The sequence below is a fragment of the Solanum lycopersicum genome, chromosome 1 (assembly GCF_036512215.1).
Source record: "Solanum lycopersicum chromosome 1, SLM_r2.1".
NCBI classification, from domain to species: Eukaryota; Viridiplantae; Streptophyta; class Magnoliopsida; order Solanales; family Solanaceae; genus Solanum; species Solanum lycopersicum.
In genome coordinates this window covers 10485375-10496509 of record NC_090800.1, presented here as the reverse complement: position 1 = coordinate 10496509, position 11135 = coordinate 10485375, and the positions used below count along the sequence as shown (strand labels likewise).

At 32.0% G+C, this 11135-nt stretch overlaps 1 pseudogene; it reads left to right on the top strand.

The window, feature by feature from the left end:
• Nucleotides 1-9238: 9238 nt before the first annotated feature.
• LOC109119430 (endoribonuclease Dicer homolog 2-like) lies at nucleotides 9239-10248 on the top strand (annotated as a pseudogene).
• The last annotated feature ends 887 nt before the right edge of the window (nucleotides 10249-11135 follow it).

Below are 11135 nucleotides of genomic sequence, written 5' to 3'. Positions count from 1 at the left end.
TTAAAAAGTCGAGATTTTAAAAGACAATAATGCTTGTGAGATCTCATCACATCAAAGATTTTATCAAATCTTGATAAATATTCTCCATTATGTCATAAGAATTATAATCACTTTTTCTTCATTTAACTTTATTCTTAATTCAACTTATTGTTTGAAAAAATTCAAAAACCTTTTCCTACATAAACATAGCATGAATAAAGATATCAATACAGATATTACCTTTTTGCTGTCAATTTTTTATTAAAAACTGCATATATATATATATATATATATATATATATATACACACACACACACACACACACACACACACACATATATATACATATACATATATATATATATATATATATATATATATATATATATATATATATATATATATATATAATTTTACCCTCATATTGATATTAATGAAAGTTATAAACACTCGATAGAAATGAAGAATAATTTATGCATTTGAAGAGAGATTGTAAATAATCTTACATACTTATTAAGAAATAATGATCATTACATACAAAGAATTGCTAGTTGGAGAATCTTAGTAGTTATGTTGATTGACTCGCAGAAGTTTCAATTTATTGGTGAGGGTTTGACTCCTACTTTGTAACCCCTCCTTTATTTTCTCTTTCTCTAACCCTAATTTTATTTTATTTTATTTTTTAAAATAAAGAAAAATTTTTAGTTTGGAAAGACACCAACAATAATATAATGTTCTTTCTCTTGGAATATTTACGCAATTTGACTTTTAAGAATTTATTTTTTCCTTTGAAGATTTATTTTAGTGTAACAAGAAAATAAATATGAAACATAGATTTGGACAATGAAAGTAGAAACCACTATTGAAAAATTATTTGGAGCCGATTATCAAATCTTACAATCAATTAGTGATTTTTATAGTAAAAAAATGAATTAGCTAGGAAATTCTTTATTAAAATGTATATAGCTAATAGTATTATTTAAGAATTTTTCCCTATATATTTTAACAATGGAGTTTTGATGTTTAGTGAGAGTGGGGTTATTTTTTTTTTATTGAGAAATGGAATCAAAAACATTTTATTTTAAAATAAAATAAAATTTAGTGCAGATTGTACCAGTTTGTGATACTTTATTTGTACTCCAACACTAAAGGTTTAGAAAAAATAATACTGTTAGGAAACATACTACAATATTGACATTAGATTGGAATTATAAAGTAGTAAAAAACTTATCACAAATACTGTATCGTGACAAGTCACTGCCTTGAAAGATATTTCGACTTGAATCCTATGCAAATCATTATAGCCGGTCGCTCCCCAAGCTCTCATAGTTACTCTACAACACGTGCACTCCTGGCTAAAAGTTTGGAGGTTGCGAAAAACCAAATGTCCAAAAATATTCAAAGAATATGATGAAAGGAGGGAAATTCTTTTGTCTTTTCCTTTATGGTTGATGTTGTATTTTTTATGCTCACAAAGTGTCATTTTTATATAGATATTTCAAGAGGAGGAGTCGAAATAGAAGAGTTAATTTTTCTTTTTCATATTAAGAAATGGATTGTCAAGATTAATGGCATTAAAGGCCATTATTTCACTTTTATAGAAACCTCTTGTTTGTTTATTGGAATGGATATGTTTTCTCTTTTGAAACGTATTGTTGTTATATCTTTGTATTAGAATTAATTAACATAGTTAGAATTAACTCAACTATAGTATTAACTCAACAATCCCCCACCAATGCAAAGATAAAGAGTAAGAACAAACTTTTGGACAAAAGGAAGGAAAATGGGACAACAACTCAATAACCACAAAGTGAAAAACTCTTGAACTGAATGGATATAAATTGAGACCTCCATAACACATACTATATCCTTAAATTTTAAGCAACCTGCGCGATACAAACAAAGTGCTTTTAAGGTCATGCACACACACCTTGGGTCTTATGAGTGCTCTAGAGAGACGACCCAAGTCTTCCATAAAAGGAGACTATACCTTTACACTCACATAGGTGACTCCATCATGTCTATCTCAAATACACCACCTTTCGACTATAGAATCATTAACAGAAAAATAAGCTCAACCTTATAAAACACTGCCTCACACCATAGGGATAGAAATGTGGTGTATATTGAGGCCTAACTGGTCCACCACATTAACTCAATCAATGGGATTTAGACCCACCGCCCTCGACGTTTCAAGGATTATTTTAGTTTAAAGCCCTTGGTCATAGGATCCGGAAAATTTCTTTCGGACCTGGCATATTCCAAGGAAATAACACCAAGTTTCAACAACTTTTTAATTGTACCATGTCTGATGCGAATATGTCTTCTTTTTTTTATATTATTGCACACACTATTTTTGTCAATTCCAATTACTGCTTGTGAGTCACAGTGAAGAGAAACTGGTGAAGCTTGTTTTCCCCACAATGGCATATCTGCCAAAAGAATTCTTAGCCATTCAGCTTCTTGCCCTTCCAACTCGAGAGCCATGAATTCTCATTCCATGGTAGAATGTGCTATACAAGTCTGTTTAGAAGACATCCACGAAATAGCGCCTGCACCCAAAGTAAACAAATAGCCACTTGTGGAGCTAACTTCATCATTGTCAGTTATTCATTATGCATCACAAAAACTTTCTAAAACAACAGAAAACTTGTTAAAATGCAAACACCAATTCATAGTACCTCTCAAATACCTTAGCAACCGATGAAGAGCATTCCAGTGTTCACTACTAGGATTATGAGTACATCTACTCAATCTACGAACAACATAAGCTATATCAAGACGCGTATAGTTCATGAGAAACATTACACTCCCAATTATTTTAGCGTATTTAGTTTGAGAAACACTAGATTCTTTATTCTTCTTCAAGTTTATGCTAGGATTATAAGGAGTTATCACTGGAACTACATCAAAACAACCAAACTTTTTCAACATCTTTTCATTGTAATGAGTCTGACAAAAAGAGAAACAATTAAGAGTTCTTTTGATTTTAACTCGCAAAATAACATTGCTTCACCAAGGTCTTTTATTTCAAATTTAGAAGACAAAAGATTCTTAGTCTCATTAGTAATATTCAACATATCATCTACATATAAACATATAATGACACAATCTGAACCTATCATCTTAGAATAAACAGATGTATCAGATGAATTTACAACAAAGTTATTGTCCACTAATGTGATATTAAATTTTTCAACCATTGCTTAAGTTCTTGTTTTAGTCCATACAAGGACTTTCTTAGTTTGCATACTTTATCCTCTTGTCTTGGAACCACAAAACCCTCAGGTTGAGTCATATAGACCTCTTCCTTTAAATCACCATTTATAAATGACGTTTTGACATCCATTTGTTGTACAACTAAGTCGTGAATAGTGGCCAAAGCAACAAGAGTTTTAATGGTAACTGTTTTAGTCACAGGAGGATAAATATCAAAGTAATCAACACTTTTGTTTTGGTTAAAACCCCTAATCACAAAGTCTAGCTTTATATTTATCAATTGTACAATCATATCTCAATTTCTTCTTAAATATCCACTTGCTACCTATGACCTTACAACCTTCAGGTAACCACACAAGCCCAAGTGTGATTAGAAACAATGGAGTATAATTATCTTTTAATAGCCTCTTTCCAAAATATAACATCTATTGATATCATTGCTGCATAATAAGTCTTCGATTCTCCTTCTATTAAATAAATAGACACTAATTCGTCATTTAAAATATTAATATCAAAATTTTCAGTTAAGAAAGTAGTGATAAAATCAGGAAAAAAACTTGTCTCAATTCTACGACTCTTACTCCTTCTATGTTCATTTTCAAGATCATTAGAAGTAACTCTAGAAGAAGGTACAACATGCGAATTAATAAACATAGACATAGAAGCAATATTTTGCGCATAACTCGGCACATTGTTTTTCAAAGGAAAAATATACTCACAAAAATCCGCATCTCTAGATTCACGAATAGAATGATCATTTAGAGACATAAATCTATATGCAACACTATTTTGAGCATACACAATAAAGATATTATCATAAGTCTTAGAACAAACATTAGTCGTTTAAAATCAGGTAGACCAACCTTAGTCAAACACCCACACACTTTCAGAAATTTCAAGTTAGGAGCAAACCCTTTCTACAACTCATATGAGGTCTTGTCTAACTTCTTATGCCGGACGCTATTAAGAATATAGCATGCATACAAGACTGCTTCTCCCCATATATTGTTAGATAGACTAGAACTCAAAAGCTTAGAGTTCATCATTTCTTTAAGGGTTCTATTTTTCTGTGTGGCTAAACCATTTTGTTGGGGAGTATATGGAGCACTAACTTCATGTATAATACCATTTTTCTCACAAAAATCTTCTAGAGTTTTAGTAGTATATTCACCACCCCTATTAGATCTAAACTTCTTGATATTCCTGTCTAATTGATTTTCCACTTCTGATTTAAATTTCAAAACATTCTTTCAGCTTCATCTTTAGACTAAAGAAGATATACCTCAGTGTATCTAGAAAAGTTATCAACAAAAGTAATGTAATACCTTTTTTCAGCTCTGCTAAATCTGAATGTATAGTTCAAGTTATTCATTCTTTCTACTAATAACAAGTTTGAAAAGGTTTCTTGGCATGCTTTGCTTCTACACAGATATGAAATTTAGAAAAATCATCAGTTTTTATCATAGGAATTAATTTCATTTTTCTGAGCATTTTAATAGGAGCAAAATTAACATGACATAGTCTACCATGCCACAAATTAATAGACTCAACAATATAAGCAGAATTTTAAATGCTTGCATTATTGACAATCTCTTGAACAATGTCTAATACAAATAATCCTCCACTAAGATATCCCTTACCAACAAAGTCTCCTCTGCAAGAAATAATTATTTTATCAGCTTCAAACACAAGTTTAAGGCTACTTTGTCGAGAAGTGCTCCAGAAACTAAGTTTCTACGAACGGAGGGAACATACAAAACATTGTTCAAGGATAATGTCTTTCCAGAAGTTAATTTCAGCAAAACTTTTCCAGTACACATTACTACAGCAGTAGTGGATTCACCCATATATATACACTCTCTATCAGTAGACTCCTCAAAGTCATTAAATAACTCTTCATTGGCAGAGAAATGCCTTGAGGCGCTTGTGTCTAGCACCCAGCCAATTGTATTTGCCAGAAGATTTGCCTCAACGACTACAACAACAACCACTTCATTACCTTCAGCAAGATTGACTTGGACATCACTTTGTCCTTCCTTCTTTTAGTCTTTCCCTTTTCTTTGATAGCATCTGGCAGCTATTGTGACCAACTGTTCCACAAACGAAACAAGAGCCCTTAAATTTTTGAATTTGACTCTCTGGCTTGTTGAATTGATTTTTCTTCTTCATAAGTTCTTTTTTTGACACTTTCTTGTGTTTGCCTTTTAACCTGTCTTTCACAACAGTACCAGAAGATTCAACAAGATTAGCTTTAGAAGAACTAAGAGAAAGTTCTTCCATCTTATCTTTGAGATGGTTCGCCTTTTCAGCCCTCATGTGACTGATAAGTTCTCAAAGGGTTTAATTCTTTTTTCTTATTCTTTAATTGATTTCTATAATCACTCCAAGATGGTGGAAATTTTTCAAGAAGAACATTAGCCTGAAATATCTCACATATCTACATGTCCTCGTTGAGAACATCACCACTCAAGTTCTCATATTTGTGAACTTGTTCCACTATTGGCTTATTATCAACCATTTGGAATTTAATCCACTGACAGACAACATATTTTTTCTTTCCTGCATCATCAACATCATATTTCTTTTCAAAACTATCCCATATTTCTTTGGCATATTTATAGTTTGAAAATAAATCAAACAATGTATTAGCCATATGATTTAGAAAATGTCCTCTACCAATTTTGTTATCCTTTTCAAACTTCTTTTTAACAACATCGTCAACAATTATAACGTTGCTAGGATCAATATTAGTGTTAGAACCATTAATAGAAAGTACTTTAAATAAAACATAATCAACTTCTAATTGGTAATGGAATGTGTGAATTTTGCAGCCATCATTTCTGATTTTCTAATCCATGACATCGCCCTGAACATGCCAACATCATATCTTCTTCAACTATCTCCATTTTAAAGAAAAGTTTTGAGTGTTATTTTAGAGGATCTAAATCACTTGGTAAATTATGATCCAACATTTGTTACCTTGCATTATTGAGTAGTTGTTAGATTCATAAAAAAATTAATTTGATCAAATATGAATTGAATGAATCAAGACCATTTAAGGCGAATGAGGTAAAAAGAAATATGCATTTTCTTGTTCATTGTTATTTTCTCATAAAAGTCATGGTATATAAATTATATTCACTTTCTCTAAATAACATTTTTTATAATATTAGTGTTATGCTATGAAATTATTCATTTTTCCACGTTGAATTTGAATAATTTACTTAGTTTTAAAGAAAGAACTTTCCAAAATTTATTTTATAAAAATAGAAATGAATCAACAACGTTACAAAAGATTATTGAAACATTATTGATGTTGGCCTCCTGCTCCAAGTATGGAGGAATATCTATTGATTTTTCCGGACTCACAACACTCATAGTAGGACTAGGAACCACCATGTACTAACAAAAATCAAAATACATTGAATGTTCACCATAACCTGAAAACCTTTAAGAGCAACCCTAATAAGTCTTCACCCAAGTTGAAGAAACTTTGTCAAATATTATCTCCCTCATACACTTACATAACTGCATGAACATGTATACTGAACCGAGGATGAATACCCCTCCTTAAGGATCCCCCTCTAGATGAGGTAATACTAAAATAACAACAACGGCAGGGCTTCTTCTATGCTAAATCCCTAAATTCCATGCGGTGCATAAGCTCCATGACCACCTTGACCGCTCTTTGAGAAGAAGCTCCAGACAAGGTTTTTTTATAAGCTGCTTAAACGGATATAATAAGTCAAACTTCTCATGAATTGGAAAATTCTTAGTCTCATCTAGTAAAATCACCAAATCATGGTGAGACAAGGCATGAAATCATTCCAAAATCGATCTGAAATACCATCTTAAGTCAAGTTCTCAAACAGAAGTTACAGGGAATGAACATGTTGTTATAGTATCGACATCAGACTGCCACCACTTCCTAGATAGGCCCCACATGTGAAAAGTAGTGTAATCTACTCTATCGGACTCCACCAACTCCACATTTTATAACATCTCATGACAACTCACAAGAAAAAATTTAATGTTAAACTTCAGTAAATCTTGTGTGTGTATATCTATCTATTTGGCGATAGATACTACTTAGAAGGTATGAGATGACCCTAAAGACACTTGACCTATCTTTACACTCTTCTGGTTAATTAATTTCGTCAAATGATCTATTTGACTATTCAGTGAAGGATTTGATCAATGAACATTCTGTTCTTTCTATAATGCTGAATGGATTCTGACCAATTCTTCAACTCGGATCAACCTAATAAAACCCCAAATAAATTATAAATTTTAGTTAGGGTTCTAGGAGACAATTTCATTGGAACAAATTTTATTTGTTGAAAATAAACTCCAACTAATAAATAAATATGAAGAAACAAGAATATTTTATTAATTAACAGTTTGAGTACAATTTGTCCATTTCGTGATTGTTCTGTAGGATAATTTGAATATAAAATGGATTTTGTTTGATCTTATGTTAAGAGAATTTGTGGACTTTCATGAAGTATTTTTGGTCACAAAGAGTCCGCCCACATCTTGATCTCTTTGTAAATGTTCCATGAATTTATGAAATTTTCAAGATCCCTCTCTAAGGGATATAGTACCCTTTATCTAGTGTGAGTTAGGTTTAGTCTTCAAGAATTAGGATTAGTCTTCAAGAATTCTAAAAGAAGTTTGACTCATCTGGTAGAGTCCCACACAATTTTGATGTCTACAAATGTCGAGTCTCTGTCTCATGAAGAATTGATTACTTTTTAAATAGCCTTTCTGGGCACATAGTTCACTTAACTCTCTTACTGGTTGGAGTTTATTGTTTAAGGTGTAATCAATAGTTCCAGGAAAGGTCTTAAGGGATCACACCAACAGAGGACCCAACAACATCTCCAAGCACATTTCAGATTCCCATCCGAATATGGACACATGAAATCTTCAATAGTACAACATCTCTGTCTTTGCAAGTTTCATGAGGCATGAAGAAGGTGCTTGTGCATGCCAGCCTTAAGTGCAGATTGAGCATATTATTCTTTGTTTATAGAAGCTTACCTCAAATCATTAATTAGTCATGGAGTCAGTTTGAATATTTGAAATAGATATGTGTTGCACCAACATAATCTAGCACTGTATCTCTTAGAATTCCTAGCGTTGATATCATTGTGGAATATGATCTGTGAGTAAGAGTTTCAACAAGCAATGAAGGATAATGGAACTTGTAAGTAGCAAGGTTTCAGAGTACCAGATATTAACTAGCTTCTAAGAATCAACAAAATGAATGTGCAACCCAATCCAATTCATAAATGGTAAAGTCGCTACTTCCCTGCACGAGCTGAGGTAGGCACCTATTAATTCCTCAACCACATTAACTACTTCTTACTATTTCTAATCGTTAGCCTTAGCCTACTATACATTTTTATCGAAGTAAAAGGAAACTCTTAGTCGAAGAACATGAAAATTATCATCAGGAATGATTCATGTTAGAAGATTAAATGGTTCATTATGCATAAATTTCATATTTTACGAGCGCATCCAAAGTTGTAAAGTGTAACATTGGAAATGAATTTATTTTCTTAATTATGAGTAAACCCTCATGCTGACTTTCATATTTCTTAAATAGTTGTCTACTGACATCACATTTGAGAAAAGAGTCTCCATGTTTCCCAACTGATTCTGAATGAATCTTCTGGAGGCATTTCTTGGTTGTCATTCCTTCCAAAATCATACCAGTTTGGATACAAAGTTTTAGTTTGAAATGATTCGAAAGAATTCTTTTCAACTTTATTCAGCATGAATGCTTCCCCAATAAAGTCTAAAGGTTCAAGCACGACAGATACTTATTGGCAAAATATTCTTGACCTCGAGAATCTTATGAATTGTAAGGTATATACATGTAGAAGTGAATATGTTCGGCGGAGTTTGGGGATTCACTACCATATGTGTATACCTAGAATTCATAAGATTCTTGAGGTCAACGATAACTATCTACCGTGCCACAACTTTTAGTCCTTATAGGGCAAGCATCCATGCCGAATAAACTTTAAAAGAATGCTTTTGAATCACCACAAAGTAAAACTTTGTATCCCAACCGCTAAGATTTTGGAAGTAATGACAACAAAGAAATGTCACAAGAATTTTCATTTGGAATCACTTGAGAAGCTTGGCAAATCTTTTCTCAGATATGCTATTAGTATACAATTGTTTAAGACTTACGACAATTATCATGAGAATCATCTCAACATTAAGAAAAATAAAATCATTACTAATGTTGCATTTTTCAAGCTTGGATGTTCTCGTAAAATTCTGAGATTTATCCGTAATGAACCATTCAATCTCAAAGTGTGTACAATTCCTTGTGAAAATCCGCAAGTTTACAACTTGAAAAAAATTTCTTGAAGCCTTCACTAGAAATATGTTGTAGGGTAAAGTATAGGAAATTAGAAACAAGATAGTAGCTGATGTGGTTGAGGCACTAACAGGTGCCTACTTTAGCTTGGACGGGAAATGTAGCAGCTTTATCATTTATGAAATGGATCGGGATGGACATTGATTTTATTTATGCACCTATATTAAGTCACTTGATTGTGAATGCTAAGAATCTAGTCAATGTAAGGTACTTAGAAGTCACTGCTACACTATAAGTTTCACGACCCTTCGCTGCTTATTAAAACGATAATTCGTGGATCTTACATTCTACATGAGATTCCATTATGCTATTAGAACTTGAAATTTCTTGGAGATGGAATGCCAAATAATGTTGTTACAACATATGTCTATTTCAAATATCGATGCTTGTTACAAGACTAATTACTTATTTGTGGTCTACTTTTGTAAATAATGAATGATATACTCAATATACAGTTAAGGCTAGCCTGCATGAGCACATTCTTCATGCCTCGCCAGATCTGCAAAGGCAGATATGTTATACAGTTGAGAATTTTGAGAAATTGGATATTGTGTCTACGTTTGGATGGGAGAGTGAAACTACTTTCCCAATTGTGGTTGGGGATGTAGTTAGGTCCTTTATTGGTGCAATCTTTGTTCAGTCTAGCTTTTAAAAAGATACTAAATACATTTTTAAACATAAGGCCTCTTCTTGTGTGTGCATCTCCAAGCTTTGGGGAGATAAATACTACATAGAAGGTTAGAGATGACCCCAAAGGAACTTGATCTATCTTTGTTCTCGTCTGATTAATTAATTTCTATAAAAGATCTATGAGACTACGGAATGAATGATTTGATCAATGAATATTCTTTTTTTCTTCAATTTCTAACGAATTTTACCAATTAATCAACTCCGATCGAACTAATCAATCCCCAAAAGAAATTATAATTAGTTGTTAGGTTCAAGGGGACAAAATTTGTTTGCACTAAATCTTATGTATGGAAAATAAACTTCGACCACAAAATAAATATGATGAAACAAGAATATTTTATTAATTAATAATAGTTTGGGTACAATTATATCAATCTCTTGATTCTTCTAACTGATAATTTGCACCTTAAATGAATTTTATTTTATATCCATGTAAATAGGTTTCTATGGATCTTTTTTTTATTTAGTTGGTTATCAAGAAGAGTCCACCCACATTTTGATATCTTTGCAAATATTTCATGAATTTATGAAATTTTTAAGATCCCTCGGTAAGGGATATATTACCCTTTATATAGTGTAGGTTAGGAGTAGTTTTCAAGAAGGCCTAATTGAAATTTGACTCATCTAGTAGAGTCCGACACAAATTTGATGTATATGAATGTCGAGTTTTTGGATGTAGAATCAACAAAGATTGCATAAACAATGAACCCAATAACATCTCCAAACACATTCTTGAAGTAGTTTTTGTTGGGTATGTAGCCAGAATATGGGAAATAGAGGGAAATAAAGGAATTTGAAAATTTGACAACTTTAAGAGTTGGGAACTTGATCCTCTTATGCTTTAATGAA